Raw genomic sequence first — 27262 nt, 5'->3', positions numbered from 1 at the left:
TCTGCCTTAATCAGATTTCATCTGGAGAATTATGTTCCACTTTGGAGAACGTCCAGAGAGGGGCAGCCAGGATGATGAAGAGCTTTCTGTCCGTGCCATGGGGACCAGCTGAAGGAACAAGACATGTTTACATTGGAGAAAAGATGACCCAGGGGACATGATTGCTGCAAATATTTGAGGAGCTGGCATGTGATTAATGGGAGTAAGAATAAGAATTGTTCCATTCAGGCCCCGGGAGGTAGAACTGTACACAATGAGTAGAAGTTGCAAAAAGCCACTTTAGGCCAGATGTGTGGAACAACTTCCTAACAATTAAGGTTGCACAATTAGGGTTATGCAGACTGCCTCCAGAGGGAGCTTCCTTGAAGGTCTTTAGGCAGAGGCTGGACAGTCACCTGTCAGCTACCTTATAATTTCCTTCCTGTGTGAGCTGGATTAAAAATTTCTTCACAAAATCTGTGGTCTGGATAAGAGGTTACAAGAGCCGAATTAAGCTGTGCAGCTGGAGAGAAGCCACGATGTGAGGGATGCTGAAGAAGTGAATTAATAAGACTTGCCATTTGAATGGAAAATAACCCAGTTCCATTGGGGTTAGTTTCACTCAGCTCATCCTGGTCACTGCAATGTGCCAAAAGTGGAGACAGATGACTGTACATAATGGAGGATCGGCCTTAACACATAATGACCTTTCCCTTCTGGAGGAACAAGAGATGTCATGGGCTGGGCTTTGGCCAAGTATCAGCTAACAAGGATTATAGGAACATATTATTTAGAGCCAGAAAGGAACTTAGAGATCGGCTAGTCCAGATCAAATTAAAATTCTCTCCAACCATTGTTGAAAATCATGGCTCATCCATACTTGAATTATGTATGATCCTTATTGCTGGACTTCAGAGAAGGGGGGAGAGAGAGCTCAAGAAGGTCTAGAGAAGTACACAAAGGATGACCATGAACAATTAAGAGATTGTGTGTGGCGGGGATAGTGCTATCATGTTTGTGTACTGGTGGTATGGATTGTTGAACAGGGCAGTGAAAAGTCTGGGAAAAACTGAAAAGATTATACAAGACTGAGAAGGGAGATGATAGAAGTCTATACAATAATGAAGGAAATGATGACGAGAGTAAATTCCCCTGAAAAAAAAAAGCTCCCCTGAAGGCAGCTTTTAGGATTAATAAAAGGAAGTGCTACTTTGCACAGCAGGAACAAGTCTTTTGAGAGATGAACTAAGGTTTTATAGAGGCCTGCAAGGTTGACATGAGTCAACAGTGATGAAATAACAGCTGAGGAAGTCAGTGGGGGCTTAGGGCTGCTCTGAGAGGTATAGGATGCAGAAAGAGAAAGGATCATTGCAGATCTCAGAATTCATCTAGTCCAATTACCTCATTTTAATTACAGAAAAGTTAAGGATTTGTCCAAAGTAATAGGGAGTAAGGTCAGAAGTAGAATTTGAACCCAGAGTCAGAGCTCTTAGGAGACACACTTGAGGAAGCACAGGGACAAGCTAAATTGCATCCAGAGGAGGTCACTAGAATGGTGAGAGAAGCAGAGATCATGCCATATAAAGATGGGAAACTTGAGATACTTAACTTGGAAAAGGGAAGACTAGGGGTTTACAAGAGCTGCCTTAGAGTATCTGAAAGGCTATTCTGTTGAGGAGATTTTAGAATAGTTCTGCTGTGCCATATATAGTAGAACTAAAACCAATTAGGTGTTCATATGTCTGTGTACAGAGGCAGGCTTCATCTTTCCTGAGAGTTGTCCAAGAATGGAATGGCCTGCCTTGGGATTCTGGGAGGCCTTTTCCTGCCTGGGATTCTGGGGGTCTTATTTCTCTGGAGGCCTTTAAGGAAAACTGCCTGCCCACTTCTGAGTAAATGAACATCAGGGTGCCAGGGCTACAGAGACCCTATACTCCAGCTGCCCTAGGTTTAGAGGTAAGGAAGCTGAAACCCATAGAGAGGTGCACTCAGGGTCTCACAGGCCTTATACAGCTGTGCTAAGGCTGTCCAGAGGTTCCTGACTAAGTATTATTTGGATAGTATGACTTCCAGTTCTGAACTTCTCTGATTTTACCATTCTGGAGTAAACACAAAGAATTTATTATCTTTACAAAATTTGTACAGACTGAAAATAAAATCTAGACTCACCCAAATCATTGATTTTCTGGTCAAAGAATCGACAAGAAGACCCTTTTTGCTTCAGCCTTGTGACTAAAATTTTCTAACACATTTGGGTCGATTTTCCTGCCTCATATGTCCATTCAATTGAACATAATTGAATCTTTAGAGACCTTTAGGGTCTTGAAAGATCTTAAGTCACTGAATCAGGAATAGGGAGAGGTAAGAAACTGTACTGCAACCAGGGCATGTACTGGAGCAGGGGGTTCTTAACCCTTTTTGTATCATGTACTAGTGAAGCCTCAGGATCCTTCTAAGAATGTTTTTATTTTATTTTAATTTATTTATTTTTGTGCTCTCTTAATTTACTGGATAATCTGTGACTTCTAAGCTGCCTTTTGTAACCTTATTTTTTCTTTCTTTTTATTAAAAATGCATGCAAAGATAGTTTTCAACATTCACCCTTGCAAAACATTGTATTCCAAATTTCTCTTCCTCCCTTCTTTCTATCTCCTCTCTTAGAGGGCAAGTAATCCAATATATGTTAAACATATACAGTTCTTCTATACATATTTCCAAATTTATCATGCTGCATAAGAAAAAAAAACAGATCAAAAAGGAAAAAAATGAAAAAGAAAACAAAAAGCAAGCAAACAACAACAAAAAAGTTTAAAATACTATGTGGTGATCCACATTCAGTGCCAACAGTCCTCTTTCTGGATGCAGATGACTAAGAATGTTTTTAAACAAACAAAATAACACTTAGGATTACTAAGGAAACAAATCATATTAAAATAAAGTCATTGAAATATTACACAAATTCACAAAGTTCTGTTTAAGAACTCCTGCTTAGAAGCTCTATTCAGAACAAATTTCTGTTATCAGCTTTCCGTCCCCTCTATTATTTGTTTTTTTCTCTCCTAAAAGTAGAGTTTAAAAGAAGTTTAGGTAATTGAAGGTTTTGGTTATTTGAAGATTTCAAAAGGATTAGTATAAATTCTCAGATGACAATTCCATGAGAAATTGTTAAGGAAAGTTGGGAACCTGTCCTGATACCCATAAATCCAAGAATTAGCATCACTCAGACTTAAAAGGGACTTCAGAGGATAAGTACTAAATTCTGTACCTTAATAGAAATGTCAACTATGACATCTTTGACCAGCAGGTCCAAAACACTAATTTTAGGCCATGCTGTGTAGGCCATACAGACCTACCCTAATGTCTCCTCCCAAAGAAGTAGCTTTGCAGTTTAAGTTAATCATGACATATTTAGTTTGCCAGTATGGATTACTGTATTATGCAATAAGTGCTATATGGTATAATATAGAACACACACACACACACACACACAGAGGAAGTCTACCTTTGCTCACTGAATGCATCTAAATATCTAGAGGGTGCAGTAGATAGTGCCCTCAGCCCCCAGGAAGACCTGATTTTGAATGTGGTCTCAGACACTTTCTTAGCTGTATGAATGTGAGCAAATCATTTAAATGGTCTGCCTCAGTTTCCTTTTTTATAAAATGAAGTAAAATTGCACCTACATATCAGGATTATAATAAAGCACTTAACACAGTGCTTGGGACATACCAGGACCTTAATAAACACCTCTTCCCTTCCTTCCTCTTCCCCCTCCCCCCCATTTTGACTACCACGGCTTGCTTCTTCTCTGACTACCACTTTAGAAAATTCTCTGACCTATTTAATATTCAGGTGTCAGGCAAGTCCAGGGCAGTGTAGCCCAAGGGTGTCAAACCCACATAGAAATGGGGCCCCTGAACTGTACATAATGACCCCTGCTATCAGTTTTTTGATCTAGACAACTACATAGCAACATGATTTTTATTTATTTTGGTAACTACTTCCTAATGACATTTCAGTCTGGTTTGGGCCACATTTGAGAGTGTTGTGGGCACATGTTTGACATTTCATAACCTCTCACTCTTACCTTCTTTAAGATTCAGCTCAAGAAAAATGCCATCCAACCTCCAGATAGATGGAGGATCTGACGGACTCAGTGCAATTGAAGCCTATTTTTTTCCCTTCTTTTTCTTCAGAACATAGCAAGTGAAATTTGCTTTGTATGACTCATATTTGTAATGGGTTTTGTCATTTCTTGCTTTCTTCCCCAGTGGGACATAGGTTAGAGGGAAGGGAGAGAATCTGAAACTAATGGTCTTAGTGCTTTAGAATGATGTAACGATACTTTGATCTCTGTGATAGCAACAGGAAAGGATATGTCAAAAGAAGGCTGATCATGGATTCAAGAAGAACTGACTTTAAGAATAGGAGGAAGGGGAAGGGGAAGGGAAGAAGCATTTATTAGACACCTGCAAAGTGTCAGCTATTTTTTTATTTTAATTTTTTAATTTTTATATTAGTTTTCAATTTCAAATTCTCTTCCTTCCTCCAGACCCTCCCTTCCCACTGAGAAGGCAAACAATATGATATTCATTATATGTGTGAAGTCAGGTAAAATATATTTCCATACTAGCCATGTGGCAAAAAAAGTGAAAAATAGGCTTCAACAGTCATCAGCCTAATGGAGGTGGCCAATAATTTTTTTGGGGGTTGGTAATCCAGGTTAAGTGACTTGACCAGGGTCACACAGCTAATAAATCTCTAAGGCTAAATTTGAATACCAGGGCTGGTGTTCTATTCACTGTGCCATCTAGCTGCTCTAGGGCTTTCTGAGAAAAGCTGCAAAGAATACATTTTGGTTTGGGTCTGTCTTACAAAATCAGAGAATCACAGATTGGAGAGTTGGAAGGACTCTCAATGGCCCTTTACTATAACTCATACTCAAAAGGAATCCCCAACCTAACATATCTGATTGATGGATATTATCTAGCTTCATCAGGAGGATGTTCAATGAGGGGGAAACTCATCACCTCTAAAGAACATGTGTTCCTATATTGGATTACTTGCCAGCTAGGGGATGGAGTGAAGGGAAGAGGGGGGGATTTGGAACACAAGGTTTTGCAAGGGTCAATGTTGAAAAATTATGCATGCATATGTTTTGAAAATAAAAAGCTTTAATAAAAAAATCTGTTCCATGGAATAAGTTTACCATACAATTTTAATTATGAGGAAGGTTTTCTCTAAAATCAAGTCCAAATTATCCTTTTTGCAACTGGCCCCTAATGCTCTAGATTCTGTCCTCTGGGGCCAAGTGGGACAAAGTCAAATCCCTCCCTTTTAAAAGAGAACCCTTCAAATACTTGCTAGCTGCACCAATCCCTGAGTCTTCTCCAAATGAAATCTTTCCAGCTCCTTGAAATGACCACATGACATGGTCTTAAGACCCTTCACCATGCTGGCTGCATTTCTCTGGATGTCTCTAGCTTGCTATAATTGAACACACCCCTGTGCTTGAGGAAGAAGAAATCACAAGGGCAGATGGCCACTCCAACAGATGTCAGCAGCAGCGTGGCAGAGAAGCAATGAATGGTAGCTTCAGAAACAGAGGAACGGTCCTTTCAGAAGCGGCACAGAACAGCATGGAGACACTCTGTATCACACCAAGTGGGCTTGGAGGAGGCCATCTAAGTTATGAGGCACAACCAGCTGCTGGGGGACGATGCTGTGTGAAGTGTTCAGCTCCCTCATCCTGAAACATGAAATATCTGAGGAATGCTCCCTTCCCTGCTGTCCTTGGAAAATGGTACCTCTTCACATCTCCCAGAGGAAGAAGTCTATTTACTTTGCTCTTCTGTCCTCTTGATATGATTTGCTATTTGATTTACAATTCTTGCCTGGTCTACTAGAAGAGAATGCATCCGATAGAGTCTTAATCTATATTTATATAATTATAAATACCCCACATTCCCCTTACTGTAATATGCTGGGTGGTTAGGAAAGGAGGTTCTAGGGTTCCTGGAATTCATATTACAATAATAATCCTTATTTGGTGGCATTGGTGTTTAGTCATTTCAGATCTCACTTGGGATTTTCTTAAAGATACTGGAATGGTTTGCCATTTCCTTCCCCAAACTCTTATTGGGACTGAGTTTTAAAACTTCCAAAACATTTTCCTAACAACATACTATATGTGAGGTATTCATTATTCCCATTTGGAGATTAAGTCATCTCTCCCCTTATTTTAAAAACAATTTCTTTTTTTTTTTTTACTAGGAACTTAATAATAAATGAAAACTTTATTACACAAAGGAAAATAAAAAAGAGAATTAAGCCATGACTTTATTCTATATAGTCTGGGTTGTTTGTTGTTGTTGTTGTTGTTTTCCTATGTAAGGTTTTATTTTAAAAACAATATACAAAATAGGATTCAAAATAATTGACTTTGTTAGTAAATATGTCCATTCTTGGAATAAATTGGACTCTAAGAAAAAGGTTGTTAAAGAATGTTTCAACACTTCTAGTATTTCACTTAAATATCTCTATAACTCCCCAACTTTTTAGAGAAACCTTGCATTAATATAAAAAAGATCAAATTCTAAAATCTGTATATACTTGGTATATATTTGAAGTTTGGTGGGAGTAGGGGAAAAAATTGACCATGCATATATAAAATTATTCCTGAAAACTGCACTTATAGAAATACCACATTATGAGAAATAACTAAATTCCAAATCCTATGAGCATAAGTCTAATTTTTATGTTCATGCTACCTCTTTTCACAATTTAGATTATTTTATTGATTTATTTTTTAAATTTAAATTTATTTGTTTATTTTAAATATACATTGCTTTATGAATCATGTTGAGAGAGAAAAATCAAAACAAAAGGAAAAACCATGAGAAAGAAAAAAACCAGAAAAAAGAAGTGAACATAGCATGTGTTGATTTACATTAGTTTTTTCTTTTTTGATCTGATTTTTCTTGTGCAGCAAGATAATTTCATAAATATGTATACATATATTGGGGGAAAAAAGGAAAAATCTTGAGAAAGAATTTGTATAGAGTCATAGGAGTTGAACCTTCTTCCAGTCAACCTGGCCCCCTAGTAGATAGCCCCCAGGAAGACCTGATTTTGAATGTGGTCTCCACATTGTTCCTGAGAACCTTGGTCCTGTCTGACATATTGAGTTCTTTTTCTGGATGCAGATGGCATTTTCTATCCAAAGTCTCTTGGGATTGTTATGGATCACTGAACTACTGAGAAGAACCAAGTCTTTCATATCATTGAGTATTCTTGCTGTTATTGTGTACAATGTATTCCTGTTTCTGCTTGTTTCACTCAGTATTAGTTCATGTAAATCTTTCCAGGTCTTTCTAAAATCAGCTTGTTCATCATTTTTAATAAAATGATAATATTTCATTATCTTCATATACACAGCTCATTCAGCCATTCCCCAATGGATGGGCATCCACTCATCTTCCAATTTTTTGCTACCACAAAAAGAACCACTTTCCCCTTTTTTATGATTTCCTTGAGATATGGTCTGGCTTTTTTTTTTTAAAATAATATATTAAATTTACTATGGAAATAACAAAGTTGACTAACTAGTATCCTTATTTGAAACTTTTGGTCTCTTATGTATTTTTAATATTGGATCAATGTTTTTTTCTTCATCTTTAATATCTTCATTCTGCTAACTCAACCCCAACAAGCAGAAGCCTTCCCCTATAATCAAGCAAATCAAATCTTTACATTAGCTATGTCTTAAATTGCCTTTTTCAGCCAGTACTTCTACTCCCATCACTTCTATGCCAAAAAGTGGGTGGTTTGTCTCATTAGTTGAATGATATTCTCACAGTCACATAGCTAAGAAAGCTGTTAAGCAATAGAAACAGTATGATGATCAACTAGGAGAGCTTATGAGCAACAGAAACAGTATGAAGATCAACTGGGAGAGCCTGTGGGTAACAGAAATGGTATGGTGATCAAATGGGAGAGTCTGTGAGCAACAGAAACAGTATGAAGATCAACTGGGAGAGCCTGTGGGTAACAGAAATGGTATGGTGATCAAATGGGAGAGTCTGTGAGCAACAGAAACAGTATGAAGATCAACTGGGAGAGCCTGTGGGTAACAGAAATGGTATGGTGATCAAATGGGAGAGTCTGTGAGCAACAGAAACAGTATGAAGATCAACTGGGAGAGCCTGTGGGTAACAGAAATGGTATGGTGATCAAATGGGAGAGTCTGTGAGCAACAGAAACAGTATGGTGATCAACTGGGAGAACCTGTGGGTAACAAAAACAGTATGATCAATTAGGAAAGCCCGTGGGCAACAGAAACAGTATGGTGATCAACTGGAGAGCCTGTGGGTAACAAAAACAGTATGGTGATCAACTGGGAGAACCTGTGGGTAACAAAAACAGTATGGTGATCAACTGGGAGAACCTGTGGGTAACAAAAACAGTATGGTGATCAACTGGGAGAGCCTCTGGGTAATAGAAATGGTATGGTGATCAAATGGGAGAGTCTGTGAGCAACAGAAACAGTATGGTGATCAACTGGGAGAACCTGTGGGTAACAAAAACAGTATGATTTAGGAAAGCCCGTGGGCAACAGAAACAGTATGGTGATCAACTGGGAGAACCTGTGGGTAACAAAAACAGTTATGATGATCAACTATGAATAACTTCGCTCTTCTCAACAATACAATGATCTGAAGCAATTACATAAGACTCATGATGGAAAATGCTATTCTCATCCAGAGGAAGAACTTATGGAGTCTAAATGCAGATTGAAGTATATTATTTTCACTTTCTATAAATTTTTTGCATTTTTTTTCCTTTTGGTCTGTTTCTTCTTTCAAAACCATGACTATTATAGAAATGTTTTACATGACTGCACATATGAAAGCTATATCAACTTGCTTACTGTTTAAGGAGGGGGAGAAGAGGAGGGAAGGCAGAAAGGGAGGGAGAAAAATTTGGAACTCAAAAAACTTTTAAAAGTGAATGTTAAAAATCGTCTTTACATGTAATTGGGAAAATACTATTAAAAAAAAGAAATATATACCTAAGGGGAGAAAGGTGGGCTAAAAATAAAAGCCCTTGGCTAACTTTTCCCACTGAAGTTTGATGTGTTGGGGATGCTTCTGAAGCACATATATCATTTATACTGAAGCTTGATATTATAGAGGGTGACTGTCCCAAGTCCTTCTCCCCAATCTATATATAGCTCGATGTTTTCGCTGGGGACAGACTCCTAGGCTAGATGGACCTTGTGGCTGACCCTGGCTGGGGGAGGGGATGTTTCTTACATTCTCTTTGTTCTTTCTATGCAGACTGTAGGAGCATAATCCTAAGTCCAAATGATGTGACACTAGGCAACTGGCACCCAGCTTCTCCAGCCCTGGACAGGCTCTGAGACAAAGGCAGAGTCATCAGCAGTGCCAGGCCCTGTAAGTAGGGGCGGAATCTGAAGCTCCAAGGACAGAGTCTGTGCCTGCAGCACAGAAATTATTTCTTGACTGCGGTCACAAATCAGTTTCTTCGGTTACTCAGGCTGGCGGAGAACAATCACTGTCTGTAGCCTCATCTTCAAGCACACAAAGAGCAATAGTAGATATAAATAGGCTGGGGGGAAGTGGTGGGGCCAGAGCAGAGGGTCTCATGTCAAGAAGCAGCACTTCAGCAGTGGGAAATGGAGGGACACGACCATTAGGTCTCAGTATGTCAGACAGGACCAAGGTTCTCAGGAACAATTTCACCACAATTTCTCCTGCTTTTCCTCCATTCCTGGTTCCCCCAGAAGCTTTCTTATTTTGCACTGGGCTTCTCATTTGTAACCTTGAGAGTCACTCCTTTAAGGGTATGGGGAACAACAACAATCTGAATTTCTGGAAATGCTTCAGTCTCGTCATCTCTAGGGGGCCAGGTTGACTGGAAGAAGGTTCGACTCCTTTGACTCTATACAAATTTTTTCTCAAGATTTTTCCTTTTTTTCCTATATATATATATACACACACACATATATATATATTTATGAAATTATCTTGCTGCACAAGAAAAATCAGATCAAAAAAAGAAAAAAATGAGAAAGAAAACAAAATGCAAGCTAAACAACAAAAAGAGAGAAAATGCTGTGTTGTGATCCACACTCATTTCCCACAGTCCTCTCTCTCTGGGTGTATAAAACCATTTTTGGGTGGAATGCAAGCTCTAACATTCCCACTATAACAAGTCAGAGAGCAAGGTGAGATGAATGTAAATGGGCCACTTCTTCTCCTGGCCCTTTGGCTCCACTCTGTGTTCTCAGAGAGATTTTACATTTTATCAACATTCCTCTAAAATGTATATAAGTGTTCAGAAGTGAGGATTCCTAGGTGCTAGCAAAGGAGATCCTGAGAGACATCTCAGATCGCTGTACCTTCCCTCAGGGATAAAGGAACTAAAGCCAAACATGGGATTACTGGGGCTAGGGGAGCAGGATGGAAGTTGCTGTGAGAAGTGAAGCCAGGGATGCTTGGACTGGAAGTTAGGGACTAAAAGCAGCTTACATCAATGAACCAGATGCAAGCGCAGCTCACAAGGAGGAGTGACAAGCTTTTAATGGGGGCCTGCATAATTTATAAATAGAAAAGGACATTGCTGGAAGAAGTGAGAGCCAGGTAAGGCGGCAGAATGAAGTTTTAGCCACAAAAGTCCCATATTCTGCTCTAAGCTATCCCCTTTTCAGATGCTTTGTCTCTAGCAAGGAAATCAGCTCGATATACTTCTCCAAACCCTAAGGACATCCTCGTGGAAGAGCTGGTGCTGTCTGGAGTGTTTGCTCAGCGCATTCTTCCAGGACCTAAAAGCATCTCTGGAGACACATGTCAACTATATCTTCCCCGAAGGAAGGCCCTGGTATCTATCTGCCTGCACCTGAATGCTCAGCAATTACCGAAAGCAAAAGCAAGCGCTCTGCAGGCTCTCTTGATATTGGTTAAGTTATACCACCCAAGCTCCAAGAAGCTGATCAAAGAACATTCTAGGATAGAGATAAGTGCACAGGAAGAAAGTGATGGAGATTTAGGTGGAAGAAGAAGATGCCCAAGACCTGGACCATTGGGAAGAACCATTTGAGGAGATTTTCTAGTTTACTTCAGTCACTTAGGATGAACCACTCGAGTCAGCTTAGACTCCATTCATGCCTTTAGATCTATGTCTGCCAGGATGTTTCCATGGGGGGGGGGGGGAGAGAAAGGAGGACAAAAGGAAGGGTTTTTCTTTTCTTTTTTTTCTTAAGGAAGAATGTTTTGAAATGAGTTTTGAAGAAAATGTTTAGGAAAAGTCTTGTAAGAAATGGAACATAGATGTTGATTTCAGGTATGTGAAGATCTGTCAGGCAGAAGCAAAGGTGGAAGTGGTAGAGAGACAGATTTCAGTTCCATGGAAGGAAAACTTCCTAGTGATATTGTTGTTCAGTCATTCGATTGGGTCTGATTCTTCATGACCCCATGGACCATAACATACCAGTACTTTTTTTTTTATTGGTGTGATTTACCATTTCCTTCACCAGTGGATTAAGGTAAATTCAAGTGACTTGTCCAGAGTTGGAGAGTCAGTGTTTGACATTTGAACTCAGGTCTTCCTGACGTCAGATCCAGCACTTTATGTCTTGGGTCACCTAGCTGTCTCCTTTCCTAACAAAGAAGAATGACCCATTTTGGGAGACTTTTATGACTTTCTTGTCACTTGTAGTTAAGGGAAGATTAGGTGACCACTTGTCAGGGATGATATAGATTGTTTTCTGGCTCAGAAAAAGGCTATATACGATGAGATCATGAAGTTTCTTCTGACTCTGAGATGTTATGATTCTATGATTTGATAGAGAGGAAATGGGAAGAATGGCCTAAATCCCAGTTTCTTAAACTGTGGGTCAAACTCCATATGGGGTTTCATAACTGAATGTAAAGTCATGAAATTATAATTTATTATCAGTAAATGTTTGATTTATATACACACTATTTTATATACCCATATATCCAGGATCATGTAAAAATTTCTCAGGCAAAAAGGGGTCACAAGTGAAGAAAGTTTAAGAAGTCCTGATGTAAATAATGACTCAGAGTTTTAAAGTGAACAAGTTGTACACAGAGATAGTGAATGGATTTTTTGGCAAATGCATAAAAGAAAAGCTTGATGTTATAAACTACAGAGTCTGTTTGCTCTTGAGAAGTAAATGGACAACCTTTAAGAAGAAACATTTTAAATTCAATGGAAAAACAATATCCTGTGCATGTGTCCTTTAGATTATACACCATCATTTTAGAAGGGAATATATTTTTGAATTCTGAGGCTAGACACTAATGGTAGATTCCTATACCTGACATGGTACCCTATATGTTAGAAATTTGCAAGAAAGAGTTGATATTTAGAAAACAGATAGGAATCTGATATATTATTATTACTCTAGCAAAATCTATATAAAGACATATGGATCAGATTTGGGGATTTAAATCTCTCTAGTCATAATTACAGCCTTCATTAAAGCCCAAGATTGGGAGGTTCATAGAGATACATGATTGGCCACAACTCTTTTTTAGTTCTTTCAAAGAGAATAGAAAGGAAGATCAGAGTCAAAAAGAGATAGAAGGAAGTCAAACAGATCCTATCTCAAAGATGTGTTTGGGAAGAGAAGGATCATATAACAGGGCATTGCCTTCAGCAAATTTTCTTGCTTTAAGGATCTTCCTTAGAATCCAAAGCCTCATGCCCCACTGTGAGGACAAAGACTTCACTAAGTCTGAATCTTGTTCTTTGAAAGTGCTGGTTTTTCCACACCCTCAGACAAAGCCTCCATTTCTCAGAGCGTGAAAAAGGGCAGTTTTGGCTGAATGTCAGCTGAGCCAAGAAATGAAAGGCTTTGTATGAGGACATGAAGAAGCAAGACCCTCTAAAGAGCCAAACTTTGGATTTGTCAAGTGTTGGTTCTGAAAGCAGGCAGGCTGGAGATGGTGGTGAATGCTTGTTGCCCGGATAACTGGGGAGGCTGAGGCTGATAGACTGACCAATCCTGGGGCCAGGCCAGTGAATGGCCAGTGCCCTTCTGGCCTTGGAGAGAGAGGAAGGTTTGGCTGTCCCAAAAAAACAAATATGATGTTATCCCTAATTTTATAGATAAGGAAACAGGTTCAGAGAGAGTAAATGCCTTGTCTTAGATCACCCAGGTGATGAGTGTAAGTGGCAGGATTGAAGCTCTGGCCTCTGCAGGTCCTTGGCCTACAGTACTCCGGATTACAGCACAATTAGGCAACAATGGTGTTAACTGAGTGTCTACTTTAGGCCTGGGCCTGGGCCCACCAAGGCTAAAGGAGAGACAAAAGGAGAACTCACAGTTTAGAGACTACTAAGTACCTGAACAAGTGATACTAGATACTGTATACATACAGAAAGAAGGCATGACATAGGCCAGATGAGCTCTATGGAGAAAAAGAACGATTTCTGTGGGTGACAGTTGTCATGAAAGACTCCATGGAGGATGTGAGATTTAAACTGATGCTTTCAGGTAGGATTTAGACAGCTTGAGAGAGAAGCATTTGGACAAGTGAAATGGTATATTGGTTTAATTAGTTGCAAAACAAAATTCTCTATAGTGAAACTCCTTGTTCCATTAACTACAATTTTTCAAAAGTGTATTTATGTTGATGAAGTCTTTTTGCAAACCTTAAAGTATAAATAAGTGTGAATTATCACTACTGTCATTAGAGAAACTGGATAATTGTCCTAGACAACCTGGCTTAGGCTTACCTATCTGATCCCCTGTCTTAACTGACATACCAATGAGCTAGGAGAAGCCAGAACTGACCAGCAGGGGTGGTTATATCAAGGTAGTCGATATTCTAGGCTGATTCAGTCCTAATGCTTGTGCTCTATGGGGATGGGGAAATAGGCTGGAATATGCAAGAGGTCTTAAAGGATCCTTCCTGCTTCTGACAGGAGGAGCCTGCTGCTTAGGACGGGGGTTCTAATGGCAGGTATGAGGGGATGGGATTCCGGGCTTCGGATGGGTCCCAGGCCCCGGCATTCCCTAGCCAAACAGCCCATCCCATGAGAGTTATGTTTCAGGATTATTTGGACGTCTGACTTGTTCTTCAGTTGCCTGGGAGGTATGTGCTTTAGCATGGACTCAGGAATCCTCAGCCAATGTGATAAGTGTCATAAGAAACAAACAGCTGTGAATGTTTAGAGAGGAAATAAATGCCTTAATGAGGGTTATAGCTGTGGGAATAGAAAGCAAGGAAGACTATTCCAGAGATAGACCCCAGCAGGACGAGGCAATCTTCCCCATGAGGGGATACATGAGGCCAGCAGGAGCTATGGTCATACCTTGGACACCACTAAGTCTCCCTGTCCTGGAATGATCTCTACCACCTGGGTGACTGTAAGCAGACCCTTCCTCTCTTGAGGATCCATTTTCTTCCTCTGTAAATTCAGGTGTTTGATGAGATGAACTCTAAGATATCTCTCAGTTCCAGGTCTGGATTGGTACCTGGATTCCAAGCCTCCATCTTTCTAGGATTTGTAATCTCTTGATTAATGGGTACCTCCTGATACTTTGCTTCACTGTTTAGTCCATTGGTTGTCACAGTTAATTAAAGTTAAGCCCTGATCCAGATTGTTAATCAGGGCTTAAGTAGAGAGAGCAAAGAGGAGGAAATGGGGTGGGTCTCCTCTCCTGGCCCTGACTGCCCTGACTGCCCTCCTGCCCCTGTAGTCTTTGGGAGAGAGGTGAGGACACATGGGTAGGCCAGGCTTTTTGAGCCACAACCTTGGGGAGTCACTGATATAATGAGTCCCACACTGACAAAGGTTCGGATGGAGATGCCCTTTGGAGTTTCAAGGAAGAAGAGCAGGATTGGGGAAGGTGGGCTCTGCACTGGAAACAGAGTATTTACTACCTGGGTAAGCCCACCTTCCAGCAGGGGCCAACTGCCAGGGCTGAAGCCCCTCTGGAATCTCCTATCTGGACTGTCTTCCTGGTTTGACATACTTTTAAGCCTTCTTTCTGACAGAAGGAGCCCCACTACTTAGGGCTGGAGTTCTAGTGGGTTGGTGTGAGTGAAAGGGGAATCCAGGCTTCCATTTCTCTTCTCCTTGCTTGGTCCAAGTACTTTCTCACAGCTCCAACCTGGAAGAAGCACAGAACTCTAGTGTTTGGCACAAAGGCCAGGCTACCGTGGGGAGTGATTAGGAATATGGTTGGGATGGATTGGATTTACAGTTGAAGTTAAGTGATCTGGTATCAAATGCTAGTATGGCAAATCATATCATCTCTATGACCTCATTACTTATAAACCTCAGGTCATAACTTATGACCTCTCAGACACTTAGGTCTCTATTCTATTAAAAAAATTATTTATAAGGTAACTTCCAGCTCTGAATACTATGTCATTGGCCCAGAGATGCTTTTCAGCTCAGAGGAATAAACGTATTTTTCCCAGTCTAAAACTCCAATAGATCTGTAATTATTTTAATATGGATATTCCCTTCATCATATAGCTCATACTCATCCATGTCTGTCCAACCCGAGGAATGCTTGTCTATAACTTCCAACAAATTTGCCACAGGAGTTTCATCCCAAATACTGGGATTTTCCTCTCATTCTCTTGACACCACAGGGAGAGCAATGAAACATCCAGACTGTTCACTGATCATTTTTCATCTTTACTTTTCACTACAGGACCAATCCACTTTTTTTTTCTGATCATACATTTTTTATTACTTTCTTCACTCGACTTCCCTTATATATTTCCTCATTGGTAATGTGTTGCAACCTATTCACGTCTAGCTTGTTCTTCTCTATTACTTTTTTTTATTACTATGCAACCTTAATTCTTCTGAGTCTGCGGTGTTTCATGACTCACAACCATGCAACATCAAGAAGAATGGAAAGATACCGGTATTAAAATTGGTCTTGCTTCAAGCTTAAGAGTTAATAAGAAGACGCAACTTCTTAAAGGTGGCAATCTCTGGCTCCTGTTCAGTTCTGGACCTCACTTACTACTTAGCCTATTGCTTTATCTATCTCTGAAAGACAAACACATGAGCTCTGAAGTTGCCCATGCTCCCTCATATCACAGTCTGGGCAAAAGCCATTTTTCAATTGCTCGAGTTTTTTCTTGTGTGAAGTTAGAGAAATCGATCAAACTCTTTTGAATCAGTCAATAAATCTATATTAAATGCTTACTATGGGCCAAGCTCTATGCTAAGTACTGGACATATAAAAAGAGGCAAAACACTTGTCTTCAGGAAGTTCAGAATCCAGTGAGGAAGACAACAAGCAAAGAAATAACGTCAACAACTTAAATACAAAAAAAGATAAAAAATAATTGAAAGAAGGAGGATGCTAGAATTAAGAGGAATCGGGAACTGCTTTCTGTAGAAGATGGAATTTTTAAAAGGAACTTGAAAAAGGTAAGGTGCACCTAAGGAGGGAGAGCATTTTAGATGTAGGACATAGTCAGATAAAACAACTGGAGTTGAGAGAGAGAATGTCTTGTTTTCAGAATAGCCAGGAGACCAGTGTAAGAATTCTTGGAGAGAGAGGGAGAGAGAAGGAGAGAGAGGGGATAGGGAGAGAGAGAAAAGGAAAAAGAGAGAGAAAGAGAAAAGAAGGGAGGGAGAGAGAAAGGGGAGGAAGGAGGGAGTGAGAAGAGGAAGGAAAGGAGAGAGAGAGGGAGAGGGAAAGAGAGATGGTGGGAAAGAAAGGGAGAGAGAAAGGGAAAAAATGAGAGGGGGAGAGAGAAGGAGGAGAGAAAGAAAGGGGGAGGGAAAGAAAGGGAGAGGAAGAGAGGGAGAGGGAAGGAGAAGGAAAGAGTGGGAAGGAGAGGAAGAGAGAGGAAAAGGGAGAGGGAGAGAGATGGAGAGAGAGGAAGAGAGAAGAGGGAAAGGGAGGGAGAGGAAGGGAGAGAAAGGGAAAGGGAAGGAGAGAGAGGAAGAGAGAAGAAGAGGGAGAGGGAGAGAGAGAAAAAGAAGGAGGGAGAGAGAGAGGAAAGAGGGAAAGGGAAGGAGAGGAAGGGAGAGTGAGGGAGAGGGAAGGAGAGAGAGGGAGAAGAAGGGAGAGGAAGGGAGAGGGAAAGAAAGAGAGGGAGAGGAAGGGAGGGAAAAAGGGAGGGAGGAAGAAAGAAAGGGAGAGGGAGAGTGTGTGTGTGTGTGTGTGTGTGTGTGTGTTTGTGTGTGTGTGTGTGTGTGTGTGTGTGGTTATGAAGGGCTTTGAACAATAAATAAATAAAGGATTTTGTATTTGAAAGGGAGCTCCTGGAGTTGATTGAAAATGGGGGTAAGGTTGTTCGGTCTTCAGGAAAATCACTGGCAGCTGAATGGAGAATGAACTGAAGTGAGGAAAGAGTTGAGGCAGGCAGACTCAGTTGCATAATCAATATTAAGTATGAATCTGCTTTAGGACACTTTGCAGTGGTCCAGAGTTTGATTCAATTAGCACAATAACATTTGCAAAATACATACCAGGTAAATGCAAAGTAATTTCCAGAAGAGAGAATATTAACAAGGCAGGGGGGGGGGGGATCAGGAAGGGCTTGTGTTGGAGATAGCACCAGAACTGAGCAGTGAATGGAGATAGGAATTCCCAGGGGTAGAGATGAAGAAAGAGATCTTTGCCGGAGCGGGGACCAGCCTGTACAAGGCATGGAGATGGAGAGATAATGTCATGTGAGGAAGAGCCAGTAACCCAATTTGGCTGGAACACAGAATGTAGAGGAGACAATAAGTGAAATCTCAGTAACTTTTTACAGAGCAATTTCTGTTGCGTGAGGTTTTCTGGGAACCACTTTAACCTGGCTTCCAAACTGAGCTGGTTTTCAGATATAACTAAATTTACTTTCAAGTAAGATGGTTAAACACATTTGATGAGCAAACATTTCTGTTTAATGCAGACGGTCACTGCTCAAAGTGATCTCTGCTCTCTTTTAAAAGAGGTATTTTGGTGTTTTCAAGTTATCTTGTATGAGTCTAACATTTCCATAAGAGATACTTTGTGGGAGAAAAGCCTTTAAAATGGTGGTTTGCTTTACAATAGTGGTGTCAAATTCAAATAGAAATGAGGGCAATAATTTGGGAACATCTCTTAGAAAATCACATATTAACATTGTCTATGTTCTATTGTATTTTTTATTTATTTTGTTAACTATTTCCTAATGACATTTAAATCTGATTTGGGGGCACTCAGGAGTCTTGACTCCTGACAAGGTGTTTGCTCTGCTTTATTGAATCAAAGGTTTTTTTTTTTAATGGCCCAGTGGAATCCTGTGCTTGAAACATCTTTCTGTCAATTATGTTATTGTAAAGATGCCATCCACTATGAAATATAATTGTGAAAGTTCCTTGGTTAAGTCAAATGTCCTCATCAAGGACGCCCTTGTTATCTGTGTGTATTGTTCTCATAAAAATTTTATAAAGATCTGAAAGTCTCACTAGTTATTGATATTCTCTCAGTCATCTTTTTTTGATGATAATAAAATCCATAATTTTTTTCTGTGCCTTTAGGATCTTCTCCTCTTTCCAATACCTTTGAGAATCAATCTTTGAATGCTTTCTATAACATGTCAACTCTATTATGGATCTTTTCCTTGCATACTTTAAAAAATGAGTCTTGATCATAATGAATGGTAAGGAACAGAACAGTGAAGTACCCTAGTCCCTGTGGGTCTAGCCGTGGGGTTCCTCAAAGTTATTAAAAATCTTTTCTGATATTTTACATTCTTTATGTCATTTTCATTCTATAATACCCTTGAGTTACTTTGCTTAACTGGGTCTTTGATCAAATTTCCTTTAAACATATATTCTCTGTACTACTTCTTATTATACAATGTGAATAATTTTCTAACTATCTTTTTCTATAAAATTTTATAACTAAATATATCCTAGACTTAGACTTACAAGATCTGAGCAGGTATTGTCCTTAGCTGCAATCTTTCAGGAAATGGCCCTTTCTGTTTCCTTATAGGACACCTAATATTTATATCTTCATGTTAGGAGCTGTTATAATTAATGTCAATGTTCTTTCTTACATCCATCCCCCCCCACTTTTTTTTTTTTTTTTTGGTGTTCATATGTCTTTAAATAGGTTAAGTTGGAAATTTTTTTCTTGAACGGCATATTTTTTCTTATTTTTATTCTAGTTTGGCATTAATTTTGATATTTGCACTTACAAGTCAGTAAGTAGTTTCACTGTAAAGATAGCTACCTAATATATCATATTGCTTACAATGGTTAAAAACCCAATAATCAGGCAAAGAATCCTATGACATAATCCTAGGTTTTGTCTTCAGTCAGGAGTGGACTTTACTCTCTATTAAATAAACAAGGTATTCTTAGCATTTCTAAAAAAAAAAATTCATCCTGTTCTTGGGCAAGAAGAGGAGGTAAAAGATCAGGCAAGGGGGAAGGAAAGGAAGTAGCAGAAGTGAGAGAGATCTAAAGGGAAAGACTGTGTAGATAAGGAGGGCTGCTCTGCGGCTTCCCAAAGGAGAAGAGGAGCTTTTCACTAAATGTTACTCTGACCCCCCTCCACCCCATTCTTAGATCTGGAGTAAATCGGGCCTCTCCCTCATTCTGAGGAAGTAATTTTTTGACCAACATTGAATGGCAGGCAGGCAACATTTTTAGCAGCACTTAAGGTTGCCCCATAGTATAGTCTCGTCCGAAGGTTTGGGAACTTTGTTATCTGTGCCCTTTGGTAAAAGAAGAGAGAGTTTTGAGTTCTAGGCTTCTGTCCATCTAGACTCTGAGTGGGACAAGGTTACTGCCATTATTCAGGCAGCCCCTTCAGGCTGGGGATCTAAAGGCTGAAGAGCCCTAAAAGCATGAGTCCATTAAACCCTACATTTAAACCTGCTTTATCTAGATTTTCTGAATTTCTAAGAAGTACTCATAATCAATTTCTTTTTTTTGACAGTTTGACACAGGGAAATCAAGGAAATATTGTAAGAGTGTATCTGGATTTCAGGAAAGCATTTGATAATCTGTCAGATATTCTTTGAATAAGACAAGAGATACTGAGTTACACAATAAGTATCTCTGCTTGGATTTGCAGCTGGGGGCTAGAATATCAGAGAATGGTGAATGGATGAGCTCCGAGGCTCCTTCCAGCTCTAAAATCCTATGATCCTAATGGGTTGTGCTCAACTTGAGAGATGATCTCTGTAGTGGTGCTCAGTGTCTGGGCCCTACGCCAAGCTCCGTTTTTATCAGAGATGAACACAATGTACTCAGTTCTGATCAGACTACACATGGAGCCCCAGACCTTAGAAGGTACACCAGCAGCTGGGGGGCATCCCAAAGGGATCAGAATGGGGCTGGTCAAGGAACCATGTCACATAAAGAACAGCTACCAGGTGATTTACAAAGATGACAATCATTATCCTCAAGGGTCTGAAGGGCTAATATACGGAAGAAAGTGCACACTGACACTAGCTCTCGAGAGGGAAGAGAGCCAAAGTTGAGAAGTTAAAAGGAGGCACATTTAAGCACAAGAATATGTGGAAGGTGTCTAAAAATAGAACTGGCCACTCAATGCGGTCATGAGCTCGTCACTAGAAGCATCTATATGGAAATGCAAGTGGGAACCAGAAAAAGGGTTGGAATCAGTATTCATGCTGATCTCAACTGGTTAAAATCTGTGATATTTTCTACTACAATTATAATACCAAGCATGATAATGCTAGCTAAAATTTACATTCACAAAGTACCTTCTACTTATTATCTCATTTGTTCTACATAACAACTCTGGGAGGTAACCATTCTTATTATCCCCATTTTATAGATGAAGAAAATAAGGCAGTCGGATGTTAGCACATAGTAGTGAGCAGCTGGCTGGCATAGTGGATGGAGCACTGGAGTAGGAAGACCTGAAACCAAATGCTGCCTCACACAGTGATAATTTATAATTCTGATATCTAGGTAGTGCAGGATAGAGTGCTGGATCTGGAGTTAAATAGATTTGACTTTAAATCCAACCTCAAAATAGTTGTAGGATCCTAGGCAAGTCACTTTGTCTCTGTTTGCCTCAGTTTCCCCAACTGTAAAATTAAGCACCTACCTCCCAGGGCTGTTATGAGGATCAAGTGCTTAGCACAGTGTCTGTACCATAGCAGGAGCTATCTAAATGCTTATTCTCTTCTTCCCCTCCCCCCAACCTCCTTCCTCCCTGGTGAGTCACTTAACTCATATATAACTTATCAGGGATCTGGTTGAAAGGGTTCCTTTTAGTTTAGACTCAGGAATCTTAGAACTTGAAGAGGCCCTGGAGGTTATTTAGATGTAGCTACACCCATCAGATTTCCTCTCTTACCATCTGCCTAGCTCCCTTCATTAATGACCAGATACAATTAGTAGACACAAAGAATCCTTTACCAGAATATCCGATAATCTCTTGCCTTTTCCCATCTTTTTTGCTGTCCCTGTTTTGAGCTGATCAGGCTCCTAAATCTCCTGATAACTCTGATCCCTGATAACTCTGTCTGTGATTTTAATATCAGTAACTCATTGGAGGCGTTAATTATGCATGGGCTCTGGTCTGCACAAGAAAACTATAAAAAGCAACAGAGAACAAGTGAAATTTGGAGAGAGCCAAGTAATAGCTTTGTTGACTTTTTCTATTAGCATAAGGAGCATGTAATGAGCCTGGAGAGCTGCACATCATACACTGGGTTAGAAGACATTTCTGAAAGATTCATTCCATGATGGGGACAGAATTTCTACTTATACCTCCTAGAATATTTGTTCCAACACCTCTCTTCAAGTGATGACTCTTATCTTCCAATCATGTCTTCTCTTTTTCAATTTTTTTTCTCATCAGTATTTACTCTAAATGTGTAGCATCTAACTCTAAAGAATATTACATAAAATCTTGTGCGCATTGCTGATGATACAACTATAGAGACAATACAGACCCAGTTCTCAAGGAGCTAATTATGATTAACAGAAGAACTGATAAGACTGGCTCTGGAAATATAGCCTTAATCTTAGCCAAGAGGGGAACCTGATTTGATGAATCAATTTGATGAATTTTCCAATCAACTTGGTGTGATTACAGGACATGAACCTTTGCTGGGTGAGAACATCTTCTAGCAAGCTAGATTTGCAGACATATATACTACTTGCCTACTTCGAGGGCACAAGAACAACTCTGTGATTAATCTTATGGAATTACATTTGCCTTCTAAACATTGGTTGGTAGGGCACAAAAGGATGGACAAGTGCTGGAAGAACTAACATCTTCATGATCTAGAAGAATGAGCTTTGAATCAGGCTGTCATTTTTTTTTTAAACTCCTTTTTGCAAATAACTTTCCTTACCTATTTGGATTTTCAGATTAAAATGCATCAAGGAAAAAGGGAAGGAAGAGGATTTTTTTTCTTTCCTTTTCCCTTAAGAGCAAAAAATGGCGATTTGGGAGAGAAACAAATGGTGGGTCCAATCTATGCTTGCCCAGCAAGTCTAAGACTGGATTTTCTGGATTTTTAGTTCTGAAATGCTTTCTTCTGCTTTTCTATTTCTTCTTCTGAGCACGTCACAGATTGTCACTCCTGCAAATGGCTGTTTTCCAGCCACGAAGGTCACTCTGGAAGTAATCCTGAATTCAAGAGTTCCTGAGTCTGAGAGGAGGGCACTGAGATTTCTTTCATAGCACTCTTCTAGTAGTTGAAGTACAGCTGGAGGATTAAACCATTGACTTTGCTAATCCTCCTTGTCACTGATGTGAGTATAAATCCAAGGTGAATGGGGAATGTTTGTGCAGGATAAAAGTATCATTACCTTCTGGATAAATTTAATAAACGTAACGGCTCATTTGTTTTATATTTCCTATCTATTCATGTGTGCCTTTGAATTTTTCATGTCTTATGCATGTTTTTTTGTGATGGAAAAAATAAAAAGCTGTCTCATACCTAGAATAGCCATAGTCTACATTGATTAATTTTTTTGAGAGTGGGAACTGTTACCCACACCAATCCACTCATAAGTATTTATGAAGCACCTACTACGTGCCTGGTACTGAGCTAGATATTAGGGATACCAAGTACGAAGAATGAAAGAATCCTACTCACAAGAAGCTTCTATTCTAATATGAGGGTAACTAAGTACTCATATAAACAATGCAGCATAATTATAAAGTGAACATATATAAAACAACTAAACAACATGGTGTAAGAGGGGGACACTAGCAGGAAAAGCTTTATGCAGAAGATGGAGTTTGGCTACTCTGAAGGAAGACAGGGAACTAACTAATCAGAAGTAGGTAGGGAGAGGGGACATTCCAGATGTGGGGTGGCCAGCACAAAGGCATAGACATGAGAGATGGAGCATTTGCAAAGGTTATACCTATTCTAAATATGTGAGAACAAAAGTCATCCCCCAATAGATAAATAATCAAATGATGGGAATAAAAAGTTCTCAAAAGAAAAGCAGGTCATCAGCAACCACAAGAAAAAACATACTCTAAATCATAGAAGAAATGCATTTTGCATAAGGGACAGAGAAAAGGCCAGCTGAGCTGGAATGAAGAATACAAGAGAATAATGGGCATCCTTTGGGAGTCTAGTTAGGAAGGGATTTAAAGGCTCAACAGAAGGGTTTATATTTTGTCCTTAGAGGCAACAGGAGTTGGCTGAGTAAGGAAGTCATATGCTCAGATACATGCTAAAAAACATTTTGGGAAAACCAGTCAAAAGCCCAACCTAAATTTTGTTTGGAAGATTTTACTGGGATAAACTTCAGGGCGATGGCAGTCAAAGAGAGCTATTGATCATCTTGGAAGGAGAGGAGCATCCCTAGGATGCTTTTATAGATCAGTTTTATGGAACTGCTTGGGGAAGGGAGTAAGGAGAGCCCAGGGATCCAATCCAAAGATCCTGGTCAGAAGTTTTTGGCAAGCAGATCCATGGCAGGCTGGAAGCAAGTTTAGGACTGCAGAACTAGCTGAGAAGACCAGTTGGGTAAAGGGATATGGCAGCAGAATATGATATAATTGGTTTGATTTCCTTGCCACTGGGAAAAGAAAGCTCTCCCTCAGTTAAGTGTTCTGAGAAAGCTGTGCTGTAACCACTTCCTCACTTCAAAGGCAATCACATATAGCTGCCTTCCTGGAGACGTGACTCATTCAGTGCACACACTCTGAGAAAGCTGGGACCAGGATTGGAGGGGAGAAGCTACCCACTGACACTCAAATCCTTACTGTTAGCCTATATTCCACCTGCTTACCCTATTACTTTCATCTTCTTCTGCCTCCATCTCCAAAGCATGTCTTCTATATACCCCCTTCCAGTAAGATTCCCTGTCCCATTCAAGACCATCCTTGATATTTATTGTATACCTGATTTCACCTACATCCAAATGTTGGAATGAGATGAAAGGAAGGAATTCATTCTGCTCATCTTCTAGTGATTTGATCCAGCAATCACAATTCTATTCAACTGAACAAATATTTATTTCAGCACCTAATCTCTGCAAGGCACTATTCTCAAGCCATTTACAATCTAGATATAAGGTAAGATGAAAGATTTTTATGGATGTCTTCCCTAAAAAAATTTAAGAACACTAGACCTCACACTATAGTATAGAACAATAAATAACAAAACTCTTTGCATTGGTTAAAGATTGAAAAAGTTCATCAGTGGGACACATTTGGAACACAAGCTCCAGAAGCAAATATATCGCATCCAGTGTTCAATAAACCCAAAGATCCCAACTACAAGATAAGGATATCACTATCTGATAAAAAATATCTTGGAGAACTGGAAAGCAATCTGATAGAAATTAGATTTATATTAACAACTTAATTGTATAACATAATAAGCCTAAAATGGATACATGACCTAGATATAAAAGGTTATATGACAAACAATTAGAGAACCAAGGAAAGAGATAATTTTTCCAATCACAGGTATGGGGTGGAGCTCTTGATGAAAGACAGAATAGGGACAAGATAGAAAACAATTTTGATCACATGAAATCAAAAAACCAATACTGGTACAATGAAAAGATAACCAAGAAAATATTTTTGCAGCAAGTTTTTCTGATAAAGATTTGATTTAGGAACCTGATCCAAATATGTGAGAACAAAAGTCATTCCCCAATAGATTAAAAGATCAAAGGATAGGAATGGGAAATTGTCAAAAGAAAAGCAAATTATCAACAACCACAGGAAAAAAAAATGCTCTAAATTATTAATATAGAAGAAATGCATACCAAAACAATTCTGAGGTTTCATCTCACACATTTAAGATGGCTCCTCCTCCCACTCCCCCTCAAAGGAAATGATATGTCAGAGAAGTGGAAAAACAAGGACACTAACGATCTATTTGTAGAGCTATGAATTGGTCCAACAATTGTAGGGCTCATTTTAGAACTAAATTCTCAGTCACTAAACTGTGTAAATCCTTTTACTCGGGCATACTACGATTAGGCTTAGAGCTTCCCCCCCAAAAAAAATGCAAAAAAGGAAAGACCCATATGTACTATAATTATCATCATAGTTAGCATTTAGGCACTTTAAGCTTTGCAAAGCTTAATTAACACATGATCTCATTTGTTGTTGGTTGATGCCTTTTTTTGTTGTAAAAGAGAACTGAAACTAAGGGAATATTCATTGGGGAATGGCTAAACAAATTCTGTTGTATAAATATAATAGAATATTTTTGTTTTACAAAAGTATATTAAAGGGGATAGATTCAGGAAAACTTGGGAAAACTCATATAAACTGACACAGAGTGAGCAGAATTAGGAGAACAGTTTATACACTGACCACAACATTGAATGAAATGACCAATGATGACCAGAGGACCTATGAAGGTCCTCTGCTTCCTATCTCTTGATCCAAAAGTGAAAGATTAGAAGTATGGGGGAAAAAAAACCCATGCAATGTTTAGACTCAGCTAATGTGTGGATTTATTTTGCTCAATTATGTTAACTTGTTATATGGGTATTTTTTTTTTTAAGGATGAAGAATTCACATTGAGGCAAGGAAGTAAGATCCTCCTCTCAAAAGCACATTAATGAAACATGTTTTAAAAAATTAACAGAGAAAACCCAATGGGGATCAGAGGGCAACACAGAAAATAGGGCAGCCTGGAACTAGTTCAAAAACCACACTCTAAATGATGAGTCTCAAACATAATTCTCTTTTTCCAGTTCTTCTTTGTAATATGAGAATGTTCATATTTGTTAGTATTTTTGAAATTCAGAATAACAATTTTTTTTAATTTGAGGAGGGAAAGTTTCATGGAGGAAATAGTATCTTAGAATCGAAATTAAACCATGAAGGAAAAATCATAGAGCTCAAGAGGCTTGAGGCAATCAAGTCCAACTGTGATTTTACAGATGGTCAAACTGAGGCTTGAGGAGGTTAAGTGACTTGCTGAACATTACATAAGCAGTATGTATCAGAGGTGGGATTTAGATCCAAGTCCTCTAACTCCAGAGCAGGTGCTCTTCACTGTGGAGGGAATACATTGCAGGCATAAGGGATGGCCTTTGAGAATGCATGAAGCAGAAAAGGAAAGGATGAGATTCAGTCCAGTTTGGAGGCAAAATCAAATGTGTTTTTCATGAACTTGCAATTGAATTCACCAGAAATGGCTTTCAGTGATCAGTATATTTACTGATATGTAAGATAAAATGTATTTAGTTTAATAATGTAGAAATTCAGAATGGAAGATTCCCTGGAGATCACTGAATAAACTTCTTAATGTTACACAAAAGGAAACCGGTTATGTTACATTTGTTCTTGTTTAATCTCTCACCCATGAACAGACTCACCATTCTATCATCTCCCTCTTCATCAAAACTCTTGCCAAATGTGGAAATTGGGAGGTAGACCACTCATGCAAATGAGACTGATGATAACAAAGGAACAGTATGCTCTCCTCCTGTACATGTACAGCATTTATCTAAGATGGACCTACTGAAAACCTGTCTCAGTGGGCTATCTGTGTACAGCATCATGATCTGGGTAACAGGTATTTTTTTCTTCAGTTTATTTTTCCAGTGTGGATGATTAGGTTATTCTCTTTTGATGAGCTTTGGATTTCATTAAGGCCTTAGATTCAATCAATGGAAATATGACAATAGAATTGGGTTATATGGAAAAAACAAGCCATCAATAAAGAATCACTCTTCTTTTTTGATTCTAAGAGTATTTATATATCCATATATATTTTTTTCTAAGAAAATGACAAAACTCTTAGGTGAGAATACATTTTCTACTTTTTTGTTCAATACCTTAGTT

General features: G+C 39.2%; 1 protein-coding gene across 1 annotated transcript in view; it reads right to left on the bottom strand.

Moving 5' to 3' along the window:
- Positions 1 to 27262, bottom strand: part of M1AP (meiosis 1 associated protein) — a 97604-nt gene that overhangs the window by 49587 nt on the left and 20755 nt on the right. The gene's annotated exons all lie outside the window — the stretch shown is intronic.

Source organism: Antechinus flavipes, chromosome 6 (assembly GCF_016432865.1).
Source record: "Antechinus flavipes isolate AdamAnt ecotype Samford, QLD, Australia chromosome 6, AdamAnt_v2, whole genome shotgun sequence".
NCBI lineage: Eukaryota > Metazoa > Chordata > Mammalia > Dasyuromorphia > Dasyuridae > Antechinus > Antechinus flavipes.
This window is presented reverse-complemented; position numbering and strand designations above follow the sequence as displayed.